This window comes from Chrysochloris asiatica, unplaced genomic scaffold (assembly GCF_000296735.1).
Source record: "Chrysochloris asiatica unplaced genomic scaffold, ChrAsi1.0 scaffold00183, whole genome shotgun sequence".
NCBI classification, from domain to species: Eukaryota; Metazoa; Chordata; class Mammalia; order Afrosoricida; family Chrysochloridae; genus Chrysochloris; species Chrysochloris asiatica.
This window is the reverse complement of record NW_006408701.1, coordinates 6,831,439-6,842,803: the sequence shown is the minus strand read 5'-3', so window position 1 is coordinate 6,842,803 and position 11,365 is coordinate 6,831,439. Positions and strand designations below refer to the sequence as shown.

General features: G+C 40.2%; 1 pseudogene; it reads left to right on the top strand.

Moving 5' to 3' along the window:
• The first annotated feature begins 1,196 nt into the window (after window positions 1–1,196).
• On the top strand, window positions 1,197–1,594 carry LOC102814755 (annotated as a pseudogene).
• The last annotated feature ends 9,771 nt before the right edge of the window (window positions 1,595–11,365 follow it).

The window sequence follows — 11,365 nt, the reverse complement described above, 5'->3', positions numbered from 1 at the left end:
TTGCTCCTCAGAAACCCTGTACAAGATAATTAAGAGTGAGAATCAATTCAACAGCACTTAAAACAACAACAACGATATTCTATGGGGCAGATATACTGACATTCAGTGTTGATATGAGTAAGAATAGACTCCTTAATAATCAACAAAAGCAGCAGAACTTGGCACTGACCAATTGGAGTTGCTCCTGCTGTAAGTAGTTTGCTTGAATTTACTGGTGAAGTCTTGGTTTGGTACTGTAGGATAAGCTCTGGACTGCTAACGTCAAGGTCAGCGATTCAAACCTACCAGCTGCTCCTTGGAAACCCTGTACAGGGTCGCTATGCATCAGAACCTTCTCAACAGTGCTTAACAACACAAACAATTGTTGCACAGCTAAATATTAGCCCTCATTTGGGGATTAAATCAAATTACATTGAACATAACAGATGGTATTTATCTAATGTCTCTTTCCCTTTCCCTCCTACTTCTTTCTATCATATCAGGCTAATTAGCAGAGGAATCTCTGCCTCCCATGTGAGTTATATAAACTATATCTTCCTGATTTCCTCATTTGTTTGCGTTTTCCATTTGAAAATGCTACTTCAGTCTTGACATCTCAATCTCATAAACTTTAAACTCCAATGATTTAAAAATTCACATTTTCCTGATACTGTCCAGGTGCTCATAATATCTCTTCTATGGAACTATTGTTGTTAAGTGCCGTTGAGTCAGTTCCGACCCATAGCGACCCTGTACAGAGTTTCCTAGGAGTGGCTGGTGAGCTTGAACCGCTAACCTAGCGGGTCAAACCGACTTGACAGTCCAGTGCATTAACTCACTAAATTAGGCATGGTGAGAAGGTGCAATACAGTACAATTGAGCTCTCTTGAATGATCTTTGAGGAAAAGGCCCCTCTGTGGTATAAGAAAATTAATGTGTCTTGGAAGAGCCAGTTCAGACCTAGGATGTGCCTACAGTTAATAATAGTAAGAAAATAATATGCTACCGACTTCTGGAGTTATAAATTGTTAACTACAAGAGAGGTTAGAATTGTTGTCAATAAATATCTGAGGAAAGAAGGAGGGGCGGGGGGCTAGGAAGAAAGAAAAAATTACTGAAATGGTTGCCACAGCAGCAGCAGCCGCAGTCGTTGTTGTGGTCAACGAGCTGAACTCCTTGGCTCAGAGAACCGTGTCCGTCCCTTCCTTGATGCAGCCATGAAGTGGATGTTCAAGGAGGGCCACTCGATGGAACACAGACGCGCGGAATCCGCGAAAATCCGTGCGCAATACCCAGACCGGGTTCCGGTGATAAAGTCTCTGGCTCTCAGATTGTTGACGTTTGCAAACGGAAGTACCTGGTTCCATCTGACATCACTGTGGCTCAGTTCATGTGGATCATAAGGAAAAGGATCCAGCTTCCTTCTGAAAAGGCGATCTTTCTCTTTGTGGACAAGACAGTCCCACAGTTCAGACTCACTATGGGACAGCTTTACGAGAAGGAAAAAGATGAACATGGATTCTTGTATGTGGCCTGCAACGTAAAGAACACTTTGGCTTCTGAGGGCCTGCGCTGGGCTAGGTGTACTATACCTATTTGTGTATCTTGTAAATAGCCGGCTGTTTTCAGTTTACTCCTGACCCCTGTTGACATAGACCTATTAGTACATTTGTAATTGGATTTATCTCTTAATCTATTGGAAGGGTTTGTTTCTTTAGACTAGTAAATTATCGCTCAGAGCTTTATTTCGACTTTTTCTTTCTGTGCATTGTGTTCATGGCTCTGCTCCCAGGGAACCTGTTCCTCTGGGAACCCTACTTAACCAAGACACTTTCACATTGGAGTGAGGTACGTGGGTACTGAAGTGGAAAGGAGGAAGATGATAACGTTCTTTCTAGATTATGTTTGAAGTGTTAGATGGCTAAGTATTAAAAGCATCCAAATTAAATCCTTAGCAATCAGAACACTTGCTTCCTTAGCTTTCTGCCAACTGCCAATCAAGTTGGACTGAGCTAATCTGGTTTTCTTTTTCTTTCTGAAACTATGAAGGTAAATATTAACAATAAAATTTCCTCTTATAAAGGCAAAAAAAAAAAAAAGTACTGAATAATGTGTGATTGGGAAGGAAATGGTTGAGAAAAGGAATTGATAAACCATCTGATTGACCAAACCCACTGCCAGCAAACCAATTCTGATTCACAGCAACCGCACATAGGATTTCTGAGACTATAAATCTTTATGGGAGCAGACAGCCTCATCTTTCCCCTGCAGAGCAACTGGTGGTCTCGAACCACCAGTTTTGTGGTTATCAGTCCTTTGCTTAGCTCACTGTGCAACTTCGGCTCCTTAACCGATTGACCAGTTGAAAGACTTGTTGCCTACACAGCACTAACATGGGCCAGATAACTTCCAACACACCTTCTAAAATTTCTTTTCTCACAAGTCGCAACCAATCCTTTCATCTTTGCCTATTTTTCAAGTTGAAACAAGCGTAAGTTCACAAAAGGACCACTTTTTGCTAGAAGGCGAGATAACTTGGCAGCAAAATGGAGGGATTAGTGAAAGCTAGAATCCCTTGCCAAAGGGGCTAGAGTTAGCCCCAGTTCTGCTTATATACTTGCTTAATGCACCTGTAAAAATGAATAAATAAAACGAGCCTTTAGCTTTTAAAAATGACTTTGATGAGTCAAAAGCATTTTGATGAGACATTGCGGGGAGAGAAACAGGATTTTGTTAAATGTTTCATAAACTTTTATCCTAAAATAGCATTGTGGCTAGGGATTGTAGCAGAAATGCTTGCTATATGTCAGTTTAGATTAAGTATCACCAGCATTTTCCAAGAGGAGAGAAGTGATTTCAGGTAATAGGGTGCAGATATGGCAGAAAATATTTAGATGGCAGACGTGTTCCATTAGGAAGATGAAAAGAACTCTTGGAGCTACTTTAGTTTCTTTATTATAAGTTTATAACTTGAAATTGTAATATGATATAAAATTCATCCTGTAACTTGTTTCTGTGAATGGACTTCCCGAGGCAGTTCAGGTTTGGTTTTGGGGCAAAGTGGTGCTGTAGGATAAGTACTGGACTGTTAACCATAGGTCAGTAGTTCAAACCCACCAGCAGATCCTCGGAAACCCTATACAGGGTGTCATAACCGACTCAACAATGTTACACACACACACACACACACACACACATTCTGAATGGTATAAGTCAGTTATCTGGCACTCACTTATTCGTGGATAAGTCAACTCTCAAGTTTTTGGATACGCAAAGTTGACAAAGAATACATCTCACCTTTGAAAATCAAACTCTTTCTCTCCTCCCATCCCATGTGGACATCTAGAAAGCCTCTGCCCAAATAGGCCATTGTTGTTGTTGTTGTTAAATGCCGTTGAGTCAGTTCTGAGTCATGGCAACCCTGTATAGGGTTTCCAAGGAGTAGCTGGTAAGCTTGAACCACTGACCTTGTGGTTCAAACCGACCTTGCAGTCTAGCACATTAACCCGCAGCACCACACCAGGACTTCAAATATGCTTTGCTTTTCTTGAAATCATTGCCGATAGGATTTGCTTATGCTATTTCCATCACATCCTGGCAAGTTTAACTTTGCACTCGTTCTATTTGTTCTTCATATTGGCGTTCTAAAGTGATCTACGTAGGAAATTTCTCTGCCAGTCTAGTCTGTTCTGTATTCTGTTTTGCCCAAACTATAACTATTAAGTCCAATGGGCTGCAATTTTCAGTGCCTGTTAAAATATTGTTCACTAGTTATTGTTGTTAAAGTGCCAAGAATCCACTCTGTAGTATTTTTCTCTTCTTAAGCAATGATTGTCCTGGTATGGTGCTGTAGAATAAGCACTGGAATGCTAACCACAAGGTCAATGGTTCAAACCCACCACTCACTCCTCAGAAACCCTATACAGGGTCAAGATAAGTCAGAATTGAATCGGCGGTTCTTAACAACATAAAAACAACAATACAATGATTTTTTAAAAATGACATCTGCGTTTATTTTTGTTTTCTTCTTTAGACTTAAGAAAAGGTTTTTAATAACTGTGTCTGTAGGAAGTAAGTCAAGATTGCCCCCCAATCTGCTCGTGACTCATGACAACTCCACCACCGACAATGGAACTAAGCACCGACTGATCCTGCACCATCCCCATGATTGGTTGCATATTGGATGATTGTGATCTATATATATATATATATATATATATATAGGGTGTTCATTGGTTGATTTGGGGGAGTAGATAGCCATGTTTTTTTTTCATAGCCCATCTTGTCTGGAAGCTCTGCTCAAGTCTGTTCAGCATCATAGCAACATACAAAGCTCCATTGACAGGTGGGAAGTTAGTGGCTGTACATGAGGTTTATTGGCTGGGAATCAAACCCATGTCTCCTGTATGAATGGCAAGAATTATCCCACTGAACTGCCATTGTCTCCCAACTCTAGCATGGTATTGCTGGTGAAGATAGTAAAGATGAAGCTGGGGGCAAGTAAGCTGAGAAGGACTTGAAGAAGGTGAAGTTAATCAGGCATCAGGAAATGTCATGAAGCTGCTTTGAAATTGCACTAGAAACCAAAGAGGAGAAAGGAAAGAATTAGTTTGAACTTCGCAGAACCTCAGCCACTGACAAAAGTGTTCCTTGCCAAGAGTTCAATGTGCAATTCTGGAGATCCAGGCAAGAAGTTAGGTTATGCTTCTGAGGAGACGAGTTCTCCAGTGACACACTAAGAACTCATTTTGACAACTTGTTAATTTAGCATTTAGATTCTTAACATGCCCCAGGGTGGAGTTAGAGTAATGCTGTCCTCTAATTCAATCTATTTATTGCTTGCAGAACAGGTAAAAATATGGGATCTTCTGCATGTTCACAGCAAGTGCAAGATAAAGGTTGTATCATGTCTTCTACAGCATGCTGTTCCTCAGTTGAAGAGCTGGCGGGAGCATAACAGAAGTATAGAATCATTGCAACTGTTGGACTAGCTCCTATTTTCAGCACACTCAGTATCTTCCCTGGAAAAGCAAGTCCACTTACCATGCCAACTACAGGTTAAGTTTAGAGGACCACAGATTTATTTCTCTTCCGTGATATACCTCTAACCCAGATAATTCACCATGCCAGAGGAATAAAAGATATGTTGAGTAATACTGAGGGAGACAAAAATCTGAGGAATGAACAAGCATTTTGTTTTGGTCATTGCCACTTTATCCTGGGTTTTCTTTTCACCTGAATGATCCAAATGATGTTAGCCAGCATTTAAGCATCTAAGAGTTGAAGAGAGAGGAGTTCTGTTTTTCATGATTGAAGTTGTCAATGATTTCATTTTGCTTGGATCCACAATCAACACTCAGTGAAGCAGCAGTCAAGAAACTGCATGACATATTGCATTAGGTAAATCTGCTACACAAGACCTCTTTGGAATGCTTGACAGCAAAGATGTCAGGTTAAGGTGTACTTGCCCTAAGTCATGACATTTTCAATAGCCTAATATGCATGTGAAAGTTGGATATTGAATAAGGAAGACCATAGAAGAACTTCTGCATTTGAGCGTAGTGGTTACGAATTGGGCTGCGAACTGCAAGGTCAGCAGTTCAAAACTACCAGCTGTTCCTCTGGAGAAAGATGAGGCTTTCTGCTCCCGTAAAGGTTTACAGCCTTGGAAACCCTGTACAGGGTCGCAAAGAGTCAGAACCGACTCCACAGCACATAACAACAACAGCAACTGGAGAAGAATGTTAAAAGTACCATGGACTGCCATAAAAACAAACAAATTGGTTTTGGAAGAATTGGAACCAGAATGCTTCTTTGAGGCTAAGATGGTGAGACTTCATCTCTCATACTTTGGGAATATTATCAAGAGAGATCAGTCCCTGGAGAAGGACATCATCCTTAATAAAGTGGAGGGTCAGCGAAAAAGAGGAAGACCTCCAACAAGGTGGACTGGTACCGCGGCAGCATCAATGGGCTCAAGATGAACAACAATTGTAAGGATGATGGGGCACTGGGCAGTGTTACATTCTGTAGTGCATAAAGTCACTATGAGTCAGAACAGACACATCGACACCAAACAGCAACAACAACCTTCTTGAATAACTTCTTTCTCCTGAGCAAGGGGTTAATAAAGACAACATCTCTCTCTTTATTTCCTGATGTGGGTTAATGCTTTGGACTGCAAAGTCAGTTTGAACCGCAAGGTCAGTGGTTCAAGTTCACCAGCTGCTACTCTACTCGGAAATTCTATACAGGGTTGCTATGGGTCGGAATTAACCCAATAGCATTTAATAACAATGAATATATATATATATATATATTCATTAGTAGGTATTTTAATTCCTCTTCGCTTTTAGCAAATACGGTTGTATCATCTGCATATGTTTTGTTGTTATGTGCCGTGGAGTCAGGTCCAACTCATAGCGACCCTGGACAGGGTTTCCGAGACTATAAATCTTTACAGGAGCAAAAACCCTCTTCTTTCTCCCGTGGAACAGCTGGTAGTTTCACACTGCTGACCCTGAGGTTAGAAGCCCGATTCATAACCACTACGCTACTAGAGCTCCTTGTTAATGAGTCTTCCTCCTATCCTGATGCCACGTTTTTCTTCATATAATCCAGTTTCTCAGATTATGTGCTCAGCATACAGATTGAATAAATATGGAGAAAGAAAACCATCCTGGCACATATCTTTGCTAATTTTAAACCATTCAGTGTTCCCTTGTTCTGTTCAAATAACTGCCTCTTGGTCTATGTACAGGTTCCTGATGAGCACAATTAAGTGTTACGGAATACTCATTCTTTGCAATGTGGTCCATAGCTTGTCATGATCCACACAATTGAAAACCTTTCCGTAGTCAATAAAATACAGGTAAACATCCTTCTAGAATTTCCGGCTTTCAGTCAAGATCCATCTAGCATCAGCAATGGTATTCCTCGTTCCACATCAGGCTTGAACCTCTGGCTGTTCTGTGGATTATCTTTAGCAAAAGTTTACTTGTATGAGATATTAATGATATTGTTTGATGACACGCATTCCGTTGGGTCACCTCTCTTTGAAATGGGCACAAATACAGATCTCTTCCAGTCAGTTGTCCAGGTAGTTATCTTCCAAATTTCTTGGCATAGATGAGTGAGTGCCTCCAGTGCTTCCTCGGTTTGTTAAAAGATTTCAATTTGTATTCCATTAATCGCTGGAGCCTTGTTCTTTACCCTTGTTTTCAGTGCATCTTGGACTTCTTCCTTCAGTATCATTGGTTCTTGATCATATGCTATCTTTTGAAATGGTTGAATATTAACCGTTTCCTTTTGGTACAGTGACTCTGTGTATTCCATCCATCTTCTTTTGATGCTTTCTACATCATTCAATATTTTACCCAGAGAATCTTTCAATATTGGAAGTTGAGGCTTGAATTGTTTCTTCAGTTCTTTCAGTTTACGAAATGCTGAACGTGTTCTTCCTAACTCCAGGTTTTTGCACATTTTGTTATAGTATTTGACTTTGTCTTCTCAATCTGCTCTTTGGAATTTTCTATTTAGCTCTTTTGCTTCCTCATTTCTTTTGTTTTCTTAAGCATTTCTACATTGTAGAGCAAGTTTCAAAGTCTTTTCTAACATTCATTTTGGTCTTTTCCTTCTTTCTTGTCTTCTTAATGACCTTTTGCTTTCTTTCTGTATGATATTCTTGATGTCATCTCACAACTCTTCTGGTCTTTGGTCACATCAAATCTGTTCTTGCAATGATCTCTAAATTCAGGTGGGATATGTTCAAGGTCATATTTTGACTTCTGTGAACTTGTTTAAATTTTCTTCAGCCCAAACTTGCATATGAGCAAATGACAGTCTGTTCCACAGTCTGCGATTGGACTTGCTTTGGCTGATCTTATGTAGCGTTTCCACTGTCTCTTTCCACACATGTAGTCAATTTGATTTCTGTGTATTCTATCTAATGCAGTCAATGTGTCATCTTTTATGTTATTTAAATAAGGTATTTACAATGAAGAAGTCTTTGGTCTTGCAAAGTTCTATCATGTGATCTCCAGCATCATTTCTATCACCAAGGCCATGTTTTTCCAACTACAGATCTTATCTCTTTGTTTCCAACCTTTGCATTCCAACTGTCAGTAACACTGACAGATGAGTGGTGGCACAGAGTCTTAGGCATACTGTATTAATCATTTATTGAGACCTTACTGTTTGTCAGCCACTCCCCGATGGATTTTGCAAAGTTCATCACATAGTTTATAAATCCTTACAACAGTGGTATGAAGTAGGTACAGCGACTCTCATTTTATGGATGGGGCTTGTAAAGGACAATAAATGAATAGAACTAGGACTCAACCCTAAGACTCAATAAAATAGTAGTGCTCTCATCCACTCTACCACACACTACATGAGAGGTATTGACATATCTACCTTCAGTGACATACTGATACTTAATAATATTACTCAGGGATAACCAGATGCTAAAGAGTTACTCTCGCTGGAAGTGCTCAATCCACTGCTGAAACTCAGGAGTCCTGGTGTGGCGCTGTGAGTTAATGCGCCAGACTGCAAAGCCATTTGAACTGTGAGGTCAGCTGTTAAAGGTTACTAGCTGCTCCTCAGAAACCCTATACAGAGTTGCTATGGGTCTGAATTCACTCGACAGCACTTAACAACAATAACAACAAGGAGTTACTGGGTGCTGCAAACTGTTAATGTGCTTGGTGATAACCGAAAGTTATGGCAGTTAGAATACACCCAGAGGAACCTCATAAAAAAGGTCTTGAGATCTATTTCTGAAAAATCAGCCATGGAAAACCCTATGGAGCACATTTCTACTCTGAAACATATGGCAGCTAGTATTTTTTTCTACTATATGCTGTTGTTAAATGCACTCAAGTTGTTCTGACTTATGGCAACCCTGTATATAAGGAACAGGTGGTTCAAATCCAACTTGCAATCAAGTGCTTATCCTATAGTGTCATATCAGGACTCCTTCTACCATATGCTAGGTCCTATTTTAAACCCTCTATAAGTATCAATTCATTTATTCTCTAAATCACAGAAACCCATTAGTAAGTACTATGTTGTTGTTGTTAGGTGCTCTTGAATCAGTTCGTACTCATAGTCCTCCATGTAAACCACAACAAAATATGTCCCAGTCCTCTGACAGACTCATAATCTTGCTATATTTGAAACCATTGTTACAGCCACTGTGTCAATACATCCCATAGAGGGTCTTTCTTTTTTGAGCAGAACCTCTACTTCACAAAGTATGATGTCCTTCTCTAGGGACTGTTCACTCCTGATAGCATAGTCCTCTCACAGATGAATATCAAGATATTTGCCCTCAACCTCAGTAATTTGGCATTCCATCGATTCTATTCTATTTTTGCCTTTTCAATGCACTCTAAGATGCTACAAGATGGTGGATCTGGTAGACATGCAGTGAGGAGCTCCATCAGCAACAACACAGAATACCACACCAAGCAGGCTCAGGGGATAGTGCTAGAACTCTGAACCACATATTAAGGAATATTTAGAAACTTGGAAGGCTTACAGCTAGGGGAATTTATAGCTGAATCAAGAAACCCATTGATTTCTAACCCAAGATGCTCAGCTGGTCCTGGAGCCGCCATCTTTGGAGAGAACAAGCAGGAAAAGGATCAGAACAGCCACGAACGACTGACAGAACCGAGGAGATACCGGTGTGGACATTCTTTTTTTGGTATCTGTTCATTGGTCTCTCGCTGTCAGTGCACCTCCATTCTGATGACTAGAGGGGATGCCTGAGTGAATGGACACCCCACCCGACCCCAGGAGGGTTCTACTACACATGCGCACAGATCTCGAAATTTTAAGTGACAGTTTCCACTTAAAACCAAATGGCCACCACTCGTCTGTCAGTTTGTCATACAGTCGTGGCTTATGAGTGGCTGTGATTCAGACTGAATCACAACGGTATTTTAAATACCAGCAGGGTCACCCATGGTGGACAAGCTTCAGATGAACTTCCAGACAAAGACAGACTAGGAAGAAAGAGTGATGAACTACTTCCGAATATTTAGTCACCGAAAACCTTTTGAATAGCAGAAACACTGTCTAGTGCCAGAAAATGAGCCGCTCAGGTTGAAAGGCACTCAAAATGCGACTGGGGAAGAACTGCCTCCTCAAAGTAGAGTTGACCGTGATGACACGAATGGAGTAAAGCCTTTGGGAAAAAAGCTCGCAGGACCTTCATTTGTTGATGGCGCACAACTCAAAATGAAGAGAAACAGCTGTAAACATCCACTGAAAATCGGAACATGGAATGTACGAAGTATGAATCTGGGAAAATTCAAAGTTGTCAAAAATGAAATGGAACACATAAACATAGATATCTTAGGAATTAGTGAGCTGAAATGGACTGGTATTGGCCATTTTGAATCTGACAACCACATGGTTTACTATGCCGGGAATGACAAATTGAAGAGGAATGGTGTTGCATTCATTGTCATAAAGAACATATCCACATCAGTCATGAGGTACAACACTGTCTGTGATAGAATAATATCCATGCTCCTAAAGGGAAGCCCAATTAATGCCACTATTATTCAAATGTACGCACCAACCACTAAAGCCAGTGAGGATGAAATAGAAGAATTCTACCAACTTCTTCAATCTGAAATTGATGAAACATGCAATCAAGATTTATTGATCATTACCAGTGATTGGAATGCAAGGGATGGGAACAAAGAGGAAGGATCAGTAGTTGGAAAACATGGCCTTGGTGATAGAAATGAAGCTGGAGAATGCATGATAGAATTCTGCAAAACAATGATTTTTTCATTCCAAATATCTTCTTTAGACAGCATAAGAGATGACTATACACATGGACCTCACCAGATGGAATACATAGAAATCCAATTGACTACATCTGCGTAAAGAAATGATGGAAAAGCCCCATATCATCAGTGAAAACAAGGCCAGGGGCAGACTATGGAACAGACCATCAATTATTCATATGCAAATTCAAACTGAAGCTGAAGAAAATGAAAACAAGTGCACGAGAGCCAAAATATGACCTTGAATATATCCCACCTGAATTTAGAGATCATCTGAAGAACAGATTTGATACATTAAACACTAAAGACCTTTGACCAGAAGAATTGTGGGATGACATCAAGAACATCATACATGAAGAAAGCAAAAGTCATTGAGAAGACAAGAAAGAAGGAAAAGGTCAGAATGGTTTTCAGAAGAGATACTGAATCTTTCACAGAGATGCTAAAGCAAATGGAAGAAATGAGGCGGTCCAAGAGCTGAACAGAAAACTTCAAAGATCAGCTCAAGAAGATAAGGCCAAATATTGCAACAAAATGTGCAAAGATCTGGAATCAGAAAACCAAAAAGGAAGAACACG